This window comes from Spermophilus citellus (assembly GCF_964194105.1).
Source record: "Spermophilus citellus genome assembly, chromosome: 11".
Taxonomy (NCBI): domain Eukaryota; kingdom Metazoa; phylum Chordata; class Mammalia; order Rodentia; family Sciuridae; genus Spermophilus; species Spermophilus citellus.
This window is the reverse complement of record NC_138192.1, coordinates 53,400,236-53,412,240: the sequence shown is the minus strand read 5'-3', so window position 1 is coordinate 53,412,240 and position 12,005 is coordinate 53,400,236. Positions and strand designations below refer to the sequence as shown.

Genomic DNA, 12,005 nt, shown 5'->3' with positions numbered 1-12,005 from the left:
CTCAAGCTCTCTGAACTTCAGAGGTATGGAAAATGAAGCTGGATAATATGACCTCCAAGATACCTTCTAGATGAAAACTTTCCATCCTAAAATATCAATAATTCTTAACACTTAAAAAATAAACCACAATAAAAGATTTCTAAGCATAAATCATTATCAAAAGTAGAGAAAATCTGGAGTCTTCCAACCTTAAAGGGTTAACCTGGCAGTGATAAAATAAGAAATACTTTCAAAGGAAACAGAAACAAAGTAAAGGTATTAATCAAGGACTGTCAATTTTTACTCAGCTGCCCACTGTGTGATGACTACCCCAATTACCTATACAATTCACTTTATTAAAATTGATTTCTTCAGTATGTTGTACTGTCTGTCTCCTACGTTAAGGTTGCTGAGGTTTTAAGGTAAGGACAAAAAAAATCTCAGGTGGACCTGGAATAGCAGTATAGATGTGTGGAGGAAAAACTTGAACTTGACACAAATTTCTGCTTCAGTGCATCAATGACACCTCAGAGAAAGGCTAGGAAACTATTCAAATGTATAATAGCAATGAGAGAAATAAGACCATATTGCTTACTGCTACACAGCTCTTTTTTTATAATTTTTTTTTGTTATTGTTATGTATAAACGTCTATTTTTGCACCCAGTTGGTAATTACAATTTTATAGAACAAGTTTCTACATATGTAATGCTTTTCAGTCACTAAAATACAAGTATATTATGTCTTGGCTTTACCAGTCAGAAAATAAGAAAGTATCATAATGTCTTCATAATATATATGGCAAATATCCTTCTAGGTTGATATTTCTTCAATCCTTTCTAGTTGATCAAATTGCTGTTTTCATATTGCCCATATGATCACAAAATTGCTGCTTTACAGAAGAATATTTTTTTGTTGACATAAATTATGGCAGAGATACCAATGCAGATAAAAAAAAGGGGGGTGTGTGTATGTGTGTCGGGGAGAGAATGAGAAAGAGAGAAAGAGAAAGGGAATGTATGTGTGCATCCATCTTCAAGGAAAGGATAAAGAATGTACATAAAACAAAATACCACTCCTAATGTAAGACCTAGTGTAAGGCCTACATCAGAAATATACTTTCTAGCATTTGTGAAATAAAGCACTGAATGAAAGCTATTCACTATGAACATACCATGTGAAAATGGAGAATAGTGATTTTTATCAAGATTGTTGCTCTATAAATCTAAACCTGGATTTACCTTTCAGTTTATATCTAACTATAATATACTAACTACAACTTTGTTTTCTTTGATCCATGAAAACATATTTTAGACATTTATTTTCTTTCACATATAGTGAACAATTTGTTTCAGTACCCCAAGAGATGAAAAACTCATCTCAATTTACAACAGTAAATAAATAATTCAGTTAAAACTGAAAGTGGTACCAATCCGGCAAACTATTGATGGAGAGATTTGGCCTTCCATGTAGCCAGAACAACATAAAGTTTTCAATAGGGATTACTTGTTCAGACAAGTTACAAGGATTAGAAAAATACTCAGTTAATTGTGAAATGGCTAATATTCTCATCCTATATGGAAAATAAATTCCAGAAACATATGTGGGTAAGACAATACCAGTGGCATGTAAACTTTAAGCATTTTGAGCTCTGCACTTTATAAACTCATATATGAAACAAACATTTAACAACAAAAAAAAAGCAATAATGCAAGTCAAAATCTAACCAAAGGCCTCTAAACTAAAAATTTGAAAATTTCTATTCAACTCAGATCAAACGAGAAATGGAGAAAATAAACCCATAACGCAAAAACCAGTCAAGTCTTCCAACCCAAAAGTCAATATCCAAATCACATACAGGACCAAAAAGGGGAAAACACTCAGGTCTACAAATGGATAGGCAGTTCCAATACAATCCAGATCCCGACATTTTCCCACTCAGAAACAAATGCAGTAGAGCTTTTCCTGGGCAAAGAGAAAAAGCTCTCCAAATGAAATTTTTTTAAGTGACATCTAGAAAGTGTGCCTCTTTCTGTCTCTTTCCCTGGCGCCTCATTGGAGGAAGGAGGGGGGTTGTTTTTGTATTCTCCCCCACTAGAGCAAGGCACAATCAGATGTTAGCTTAAGAAGAGAAACCACTTTTGACAACAGCAAATAAAAATAAAAGTGCCCTTCCTCCCCTGACAGGATGGGCACCCCACCTCACACATCCCTCCTCACTCCGACCCCTCCTTCTCTCACCCCCCCCCTGAGCACCACCCCCTCCTCACCCCAGAGCTCCACTGCGTATGTGGTTTGGTGCTACTGTTGCCCCGGAGTGAAAGTCAGAGCCAGAGGAAGGCAATGAATCCCCCACAAACACACTTACCTTTCCTGCCCCCCACTTTTGAGTGCCTTCCCTGGAGCTGTGGAGGATGACACAAAGGGTAATAAAGGGGGGGAGTGGAGGAGGAGGAGGCGAAGGAGGAGGAGGAGAGCTGGGGAAGTGGCTGCTCCTGGGTGTAGTGAGATGTCTCCAGCCAGGGCCAAGCAGCAGTAGCAGCAGTAGCAACAGCAGCAGCCACAGCAGCAGCAGCAGCAACAGCAAAGGGTCTGTGTTGCTAAGAGGCTTTTGGTCTCTTTCTCTCCTCCTCTCACGGCCAAAGAGAAGGAGGGTGGAGGGGGCTCGGGAGGGAAGCGAGTGGAGGGGTGAGGGGGTAGGAGTCGTGGATGGAGGTTTTCGAAGAGGAAGAAACTCCTTCTCCTTCTCTCTCAGGCTCAATCCCCCTCTCAGGGCTCCGGGCTGGAGGGTGGGGGAAGGAACTCAGCCGCCTTCCCCCCACCCCCCTCAATTCAAGGTTGAAGTGGGGTAAAATTAGTGTCCTGTCCCTTTAAAAATAGAAATAAAAGGTGCCCCCCCTCTGCCACTGCCTCTCTCTTCATCATCAGCTGCTGCTGCTGCTGGGGTCTCTCTGCTTGGGGGGGGAGGGGGGGTTCGGGTAGAAGAGACGGGAGGCACTCACTGCGCATGCCCCTCTCTGACGGGAGGCTGGTTGGTTGAAGGGAGGAGGAGGGGGAGGGGAGGAAATGAGATGTTTTCCCAGAAGGCTCCGAGGCACTCGCGACCCGGAAGACATTGTAGCGGGGGGTAGAGGGGCGGGGGCGGGGAGTAGGAGGAAGTCGGTACTCTTTAACATTCCCATCTCCCTCCTCCCTCCGAAGGGAGAGTGGAGGAACGGAAGTGGGCGTGGACGGAGGCGAAAGGAGGTCACGTGTTTGAGTGGGAGGCGGGTCGAGGAGCCAGAGGCGATACGTGCGCAGGGCATGCTGGTAGTGGTTGGTTGTGTACGGCTGGCAGCAGCAGGTGAAGTCAAGGCGAGGTGGCGGCGGGACGAGCTTGGGAAACGAATTCAGTAGTCGCTGGATTCCGGCATTGCGCTGATAAAGCCAAGCTAGCAGCGAGAGGTAATGTCTATCAGACTGGCCTCACAATGAAGGTCAGGCACGCCAGCGGCCAAAGAAGAATCGAAAGTGGTAGGGTGGAAAGCTGCAGCGAATATTGGGAAGGGGCAGGCTTTTCTAGGCCGGGCAGGCCAGAGCGAAGCGGGATCTGTCTGTCTCCTAGCCTCCACATGAGCCTGTCGACGCATCCTGACTAATGCAGGAAGTGCTGAGGATACTGCCTCTGCAGGAGATTGTAGGTGAGGTGCATCGTGGGTTGGATGTTAAGAGAGCAGTGAGATATGTTGGACCTTGGCTGCGAACTCTTAAATAAACTTTTTCCTCAGAGCTGGCGACGTATTTGGGGAATTAGAAGCCACGTGTGTGAATTTTGACCAGCTGCATGGGTAGCATTACTTATGTTGGATGTTGTGCCCTTCGCTCCTTACCTTGCAACCTTCTCTGGAATTTTGGAGTGACTTTGACACAGGATCAGGCAGGGAATGCTTGAGTGGAATTTCCCTCCATATTTAGCGTTGTTGCTTCCTCCCGTTGTGCCTGTTCTTAAGAGAGTTATGTGTGGGATTGTGTGTTCCTTGATGTTGAGTTTTATAACTGGTAAAGAGAGAAGGGATATCATTAAAATTTTCCCTTCCAGTGTAGATGGGAAATTTTTCAAATAGGTGCCTCGTCTTTTCTAGAGAAACAGCGATGTCTTTGTGTGTGTGTGTGTGTGTGTGTGTGTGTATGTATTTCATACAATCTTTATTGAAAACATTTTCATTTTCCAGCTATAATTTTTCGTAAAGATATTTTGAAGGATCATTATTTAGGTATTCCCTTTTTAAACAGAAAATAAACCTCATGTTTAATGTGTTAATGTTATTTATTCTATGGTATGGATTCCTTTACCTATCATTTAAACTTACTGTTTTTCTATGGTATACTTCCCAAAAGTTTTGGTAGTGGACCCTATTTATCCATCATGCCTAGTGCTTATTACTCTCTGTGTGTTCAGTAATTATGTCAGATGGGATCAAAACTAAGATGTTCCTTTACTGGAAAACCTAATTGTTTACCACGTTGTAATAGAAAGATTATATAGCAAGATAATTAATGTGCCTTTTATTTTTGTAGAAACTAAATCTTTGGAAAAGAAATCATATGTAGTATAATGAATAATAAAGTAAAAAATAATAATAATAATAATAAAGTAAACTCTAACCACTCCCCACTTTCAGAACTGGAACATCTTTGGAGCTGAAAGTACCCCAGTGCACACAGTCATGACCATTCCCCCACGTCACTAATTTTTTTTTTTTTTTTGGTTTTTATTTTTGTTTTTGAGCCATTTAAACCTCTTTATTAGTTTACTTAGCTCAGGTATTTTTTTATAGCATCAGAAACAGACTACAACAGAGGCTGGAAGAATTTTCAGGGACAGCTGAGAAATATGGACATTAAAAATGATTCTAGTGATCTCAGACAGAAATGAAGAACATAATGCTAGAAACTAGAGGAAATGTGACCCTTGGCATACAGTGGCAAAGGACTTGGTTGAATTGTATTTGTGTTCTAGCATTTGTGGTTGAAAAAACTTGCAAGGGATGAAATTGGATAGTTAGCTGGGATTACTATGCGAAGTATTGAAAGGGCACCTTGCTTCCTCCTGATAACTTAGGGTAAAATGCAAAAAGAGAATGAAGTAAAAAAAGAAGTCCAAATCCTTGATTTTAACATCCTGATTTTTATGGTAATTACCTACTGGTTTTAATATTTTTAAACTACCTGTGTCAGCATTCCTAAACACTGTAGATTAGCTTGTAAAGGAATTGCATATTATGTATCTTCTATTATTGTTTTTTTTTTTTTTTTTTTTTTTTTTTTTTGTTCATGTTGCTAAGATTTGACCCTGATAGTATGCTTAGTACAGTAGTTCATATATTTTCACTGTGGTATAGTTATATTATAGTATATTTTTAAAAATAAGCCACAAATAATTTAATTGTTCTAACATTAAAGGACATTTGGATTGTGCTCAGTTGTTGGTAATCATGAGCAATGTCACAATGTGTATTCATATACATGTATTCTTATACACATAACCCTGTATTTTTGTAGATTATTTATGTTTATCATCAACTTCTAGATTATGCTAGTCTTTTCCACAATGGATATACCAATTTATATTTCCACAGAAGTGTATGGTATATATCTTTTATTTCTGCAATATTATTCGTAATTTTTGTATTTCATCAAGCTGATAAATGTACTTTTAGTTTCTGTTCTAATTTACATTGTATTTATTATATTATAATACAACCTCCGGATCACTAAGGAGGTTGAACCTTTTTTTTTCTTACAAACATAACAATAGTGGAGTGCATTACATTCATAATTATCCATTCACAGCACAGTTTTTCATAACTCTGTATATAGAGTATGTTCCCACAAATTATGCCATTATACATGAACTCTCTTAATTTTTTTTGCATTATAATTCTTAATACACCTTTATACCACAATTTTTTTTATATCTCTGTATATAAAGGTATGTTGACACAAATTCACATCTTCATACTTGTATTTTGTATAATGATGACTGTCTGCTTCCACTGTCCTTGTTATTCCCCTTCCCCTCCCTTTCTCCCTACTCCTGTTCCCTATCTAGAGATAATTTTCCACTCATGCTCTCCCTCCCTAGCCCACTTTGAGTCACCCACCTAATATCAGAGAAAACATTCGGCATTTGTTTTGGGGGGATTGGCTAACTTCACTTAGCATAATCTTCTCTAATGCCATCCATTTCCCTGCAAATGCCATGATCTTATTCTTTTTTAGTGCTGAGTAATATTCCATTGTGTATAAATGCCACATTTTTTAATCCATTCATCCACTGAAGGACATCTAGGTTGGCTCCAAAGTTTAGCTATTGTGAATTGTGCTGCTATAAACATAGATGTGGCTGTGTCCCTGTAGTATGCTGTTTTTAGGTCCTTTGGGTATAGTCCGAGAAGAGGAATAGCTGCGTCAAATGGTGGTTCCATTCCCAGATTTCCAGGGAATATCCATACTGCTTTCCAAATTGGCTGCTCTTTATATACCTAGAGATTAGAGCTCTATCTGATGTGTGAGGGGTAGAAATTTGTTCCCAGGATGTAGGCTTCCTGTTCACCTCACAGATTATTTCTTTTGCTGAGAAAAAACTTTTTAGTTTGAATCCATCCCATTTGTTGATTCTTGGTTTTAATTCTTGCGCTATAGGCATCTTATTAAGGAAGTTGGGGCCTAGCCCCACTTGATAAAGATTAGGGCCTGCTTTTTCTTCTATTAGACACAGAGTCTCTTGTTTAATTCCTAGATCCTTGATCCATTTTGAGTTAACTTTTGTGCATGGTGAGAGATAGGGATTCAGTTTCATTTTTTTCAAAAATGTATTAGCTATTTGGATTTCTTCTTTCTGAATTGTCTTTGAATCATCTAATTCTTTTGTGCAGTTTTTCTGTTTGGTTGTTTTTTTTTTACTGAAAATTTGTAGCAATGTGGCAAATATGTTCTCTGCTGTTAGCCTAACACTTCCTAGATGATAATTTCGTCTACATTTAGTTCCTCACTGACTTACATGGAATAATGGTTGTTACTTGAATCTTACATGTTACTTTAACTCTTGCAAACAAGTTCTCTACCTGCATTCTGCATATTCAACTAGTAGCTGAATATGACTTTTGAGCACTTGAAATGTGTCTGGTGTGACTGAGATACTGAATTTTTATTTTCATGTAGTATTATATTTGAAAACTAATACTTTTCTGAGTTATTATAAAACCTCTGTTTGGAACAACTTGGATACATAAATTTGCTTCTCGGATGAAAATTTTATAAAAATATGGGTCAAATACTTTTATTATGACAATTTAGCATATGAAATTGTGGTGTTCTGTACATTTAAAATGAACAGGTGATTTGGAAAACAGTATGAAAACAGAATGTTTATACCTCAACTTTTTGTTATGATTCTATGTTGAAATTATGATCAGTATTACCTTGTTTTGCTTTTTTAAATGTTGGTACTAGAAAATTTTCAATTATTTATATGATTGATATTGTATTTCTTTTGGATAGCAATGCTCTCAACCATCTATGTTGAATTATATATTCCTATGTGTTTGCCACTTCTCTTTTTTCTTAATATACTCCTGCATTTCTGAGTCTTCTTTGGAGATCTTTTTACTTTTATTTGAGTAGTCTTTAGAAATTCCTTAATGCACACACCCTATTGACCATTTCTCTTAATTTTTTGGTTACCTTAGAATGTCTTCATTTTATCTTGATTATCTTGAATATTTGAGGGATAGTAAATTGTCTGATGTGTGGTTGTTGGATAGTAAATTGTCTGATGTGTGGTTGTTTTTCATCACGTTGATGATAACGTTCCACTGTTTCTTCCATTATTAATTTTAAGAAGTAAGCTGTCAATCTAATTCTCAGTGAGTGCTTTGAAGGGAATCTCTCTTTTAAATTCTTTCTTTGTCAGAGTTTTTTTTTTTTTTTTCTATTTCACTGTGATGTTTCTGTGTGGAATTCTTTGTCCTGCTTTGGTTTCATTGAGATTCTTGAATCAGTGCATCAGTGTCTTTAAAAAAATAGTGCCTGTGTTCATTCTCAGTACTTCTGGAGACCTGCTAAAAATTGGAATTTTGGCTTTTATTGGCATAGTATTCACAGTTAAATTGTTTTCTATGACAAATAATTTCACTTTGACTCTGTTTCTACTGGCTCTCCTTTTTTTCTTGTATACCTTTGTGCTAGTAATTTTTGAAAAATTATAGGTATATGAGTTCTGAGATAATGGTGTCTTTCTGAAGAAAGCATATTTTTCTAGGAAAGATACACAGTGTTGCTACCAGTTACAAATCATTTTTTTTTTCATATTCAAGTCTTAAAAGTCTTCCTGTTATATATTTGATATTAGGATTTCAAATTTGCATTATTTCTACTTCAAATTTGCCTTGTACTTGACAATGCTCCTTTTAATGTCTCAACTTAAATTGGATAAAGGCTCATCTGAGTATTCAACTTTGGTGGGCCTTGTTCCTTTACATAGTCTAACAAAGCCTTAAGTGAATCAGCTTTGCTTCCCAGCCTTTTCTTTTGAATGGCAAATGTCTTCAGAACAAGTGACTAAGTAGGGGCTTTATCTCTAATTTACCTTCTCCTTGATTTTTGGCATGTAATTTCTCACTGCTTTGTTTATTTTATTTTATAATGAAGTTGTTTTGTTGGCCTCAGCAGGAAAGTTGGTCCAGTCAGACATTACCATAAGTAGAACCCTCATTCACTTTTCACTTTCTTTTCTGTATTCTTAAAATTTAACTGATGTAAGTACTTGATACTTGTGAATATATTGAGAGGATACATTGACAACCAGCAGATTGTTTAGTAGTAAAAAAATAATATTAAATGTTTTGAAACTAAACAAATACTGAATGGTCATATAGCCAAAAAACAAAACAAACAAACAAAAAAGCCCCTAAGTTATCAGTGAGAGGATCTAGCATTTCTTAACTACCAGTTTTGTTTTATCTCCTTTTTTTTACTACATGTAAATAGATTGTATATTATGTGTCATTTTTCATCTTTTCTGTATTGTGTTGCTAAGATTTAAGTCTGTTAGTACATTTGGCTGTAGTTGATATATTTTCATTGCAGAATAGTTGTATTTCTAGTATTGTTAAGTATAGTAAGAATGAAGTTAACGGTATGATGTGTTTAAAACTAGAAAGTTTAATACCAAAATAATAAGCTAAAATGACTTTTCAAAGTTTTTTTCCTCTTGAGAGGGGAACCAAGGGCTGTGACAACTGCCTTAGCTGATATCACATTCTTCCCTGGACTAAGCAAGTAAGGGATGAAGTCCCAACTATGCTGGCCACAGTGGCTTCTGAAGCTAAGGCAGGAAGATATCAAGTTTGAGGCCATCCTCAGGAACTTAGCAAGGCCCTAAGCCACTGTGTAAGACCCTATATCAAAATAAAAACTAAAAAGGGCTGGGGATGTGACTCAGTGGTAAAGCACTCCTGGGTTAAATCCCTAGTACTAGAAAAGATAACAAAAACCCAATTCTTTTAGTCCATCATAGTATAAATATAACAGAAAATATTCTGGAGAGTCAAACCTATGACAAATAGGTATGAGCTGTTTTTAAATAATGAACCATGTAAAAATAGTTCTGTTTACTTTTGAAACTGTTAACTTTAAAAAGAGAAAAATAGCTTAAAATATGTTTTGCATTTCATTATTTGGTTTCTTATACTGTAGAAGCAAATATGATTTTAAAAAATTAAAAATAATCTGTGAGTTAAGTAAAAACACAGAATTTTGTCTAGAAGCAAGTTTCTGTGAATCCCTACCTTCCCTACTGTTATTAAATAGTATGATTGTGCCTTAGTATCATACATTTGTCACAATTAATCAACCAGTGTCAAAATATTATTAGTGTAAATTCATACCTTTTTTTTTCACTTTTCATGACACCTTTAATATAAGCATATTATTGTACAATTTTTTTGATATCATACCTTTAATTTCAACAATTAATGTTTATATTGTTTGTTATAAGGGTATAGCATAACATGTAGATCAGAAAACAAAATTTGATTTCAAGCTAAAGATCATTTCCAGATGGTTTTTAGGTTTATTTTCTACTCGATTCTCATTGTATCACATTATTTAATCCTATTTCTGTTACCATAGTTTATTTTTGTTTGTTTGTTTGTTTGTTTTTAATTTTTTATTGATTATTTAAAGCATTACATAGCTCATGATATATCATCTTTCATACATTAGACTCAAATTGTGTTTTGAACTCCCATTTTCACCCCAAATATAGATTGCAGAATCACATCTGTTACATATTCACATTTTTACATAATGCCATATTAGTGTCTGTTGTATTCTGCTACCTTTCCTAACCCCTACTATCCCCCCTCCCCTCCCCTCCCCTCCCATCTTCCCTCTCTATCTCCCCTGCTGTTGTTCAATTATCTCCCTTTTTTTTTCCCTCCCCCTTGCCCCTCATAGCCTCTTATAATTTTATGTATCCTTGAAGGTCTCCTACCATTTCCATATGCTTTCCCTTCTCTCTCCGTTTCTCTCCCCCCATTCGTCTTTGTTTACTGTAGTCTTTTCCACATGCTCTTCCTTCCTGTTCTGTTCTTAGTTGTTCTCTTTATATCAAAGCAGACATTTGGCATTTGTTTTTTAGGGCTTGGCTAGCTTCACTTAGCATAATCTGCTCTAATGCCATCCATTTCCCTGCAAATTCTATGATTTTGTCATTTCTTAGTGCTGCATAATATTCCATTGTGTATAGATGCCACATTTTTTTTTATCCATTCATCTATTGAAGGGCATCTAGGTTGGTTCCACAGTCTAGCTATTGTGAATTGTGCCGCTATAATCATTGATGCAGCCGTATCCCTATAGTGCGCTCTTTTAAGGTCCTCAGGGAATAGTCCGAGAAGTGCAATAGCTGGGTCAAATGGTGGTTCCATTCCCAGCTTTCCCAGGAATCTCCATACTGCTTTCCAAATTGGCCTCACCATTTTGCAGCCCCACCAGCAGTGTACAAGTGTACCTTTTTCCCCACATCCCCACCAACACTTGTTGTTGTTTGACTTCATAATGGCTGCCAATCTTACTGGAGTGAGATGGTATCTTAGGGTGGTTTTGATTTTCATTTCTCTGATTGCTAGAGATGGTGAGCATTTTTTCATGAACTTGTTGATTGATTGTATGTCCTCCTCTGAGAAGTGTCTGTTGAGGTCCTTGGCCCATTTGTTAATTGGGTTATTTGTTATCTTATTGTTTAATTTTTTGAGTTCTTTGTACATTCTGGATATTAGGGCTCTATCGGAGGTGTGGGGGGTAAAGATTTGTTCCCAGGATGTAGGCTCTCTATTTACCTCTTTTATTGTTTCTCTTGCTGAGAAAAAACTTTTTAGTTTAAGTAAGTCCCATTTGTTTATTCTGGTTGTTAACTCTTGGGCTATGGGTGTCCTATTAAGGAATTTGGAGCCCGACCCCACAATTTGTAGATCGTAGCCAACTTTTTCTTCTCTCAGACGCAGTGTCTCTGATTTGATATCTAGCTCCCTGATCCATTTTGAGTTAATTTTTGTGGATGGCGAGAGAAAGGGATTCAATTTCATTTTGTTGCATATGGATTTCCAATTTTCCCAGCACCATTTGTTGAAGATGCTATCCTTCCTCCATTGCATGCTTTTAGCCCCTTTATCAAATATAAGATAGTTGTAACTTTGTGGATTAGTCTCTGTGTCTTCTATTCTGTACCATTGGTCCACCCGCCTGTTTTGGTACCAGTACCATGCTGTTTTTGTTACTATTGCTTTGTAGTACAGTTTGACCTCTGGTATCGCTATACCTCCAGATTCACAATTCCTGCTTAGAATTGCTTTTGCTATTCTGGGTCTTTTGTTTTTCCATATGAATTTCATGATTGCTTTGTCTATTTCTACAAGAAATGCCGTTGGTATTTTGATTGGCATCGCATTAAACCTATAGAGAACTTTGGGTAATATCGCCATTT

At 37.1% G+C, this 12,005-nt stretch overlaps 1 protein-coding gene across 2 annotated transcripts in view; it reads left to right on the top strand.

Annotated features, from left to right (window-relative positions):
* The first annotated feature begins 3,236 nt into the window (after positions 1 to 3,236).
* Positions 3,237 to 12,005, top strand: part of ORC4 (origin recognition complex subunit 4) — a 70,618-nt gene continuing 61,849 nt past the window's right edge. The window contains exon 1 of one of the 2 annotated variants that reach the window (XM_081261077.1): positions 3,237 to 3,421. The gene's annotated coding sequence lies outside the window, so the exon portion shown is untranslated. The remainder of the gene's footprint in view (positions 3,422 to 12,005) is intronic. The other variant, XM_081261078.1, reaches the window with a different exon arrangement.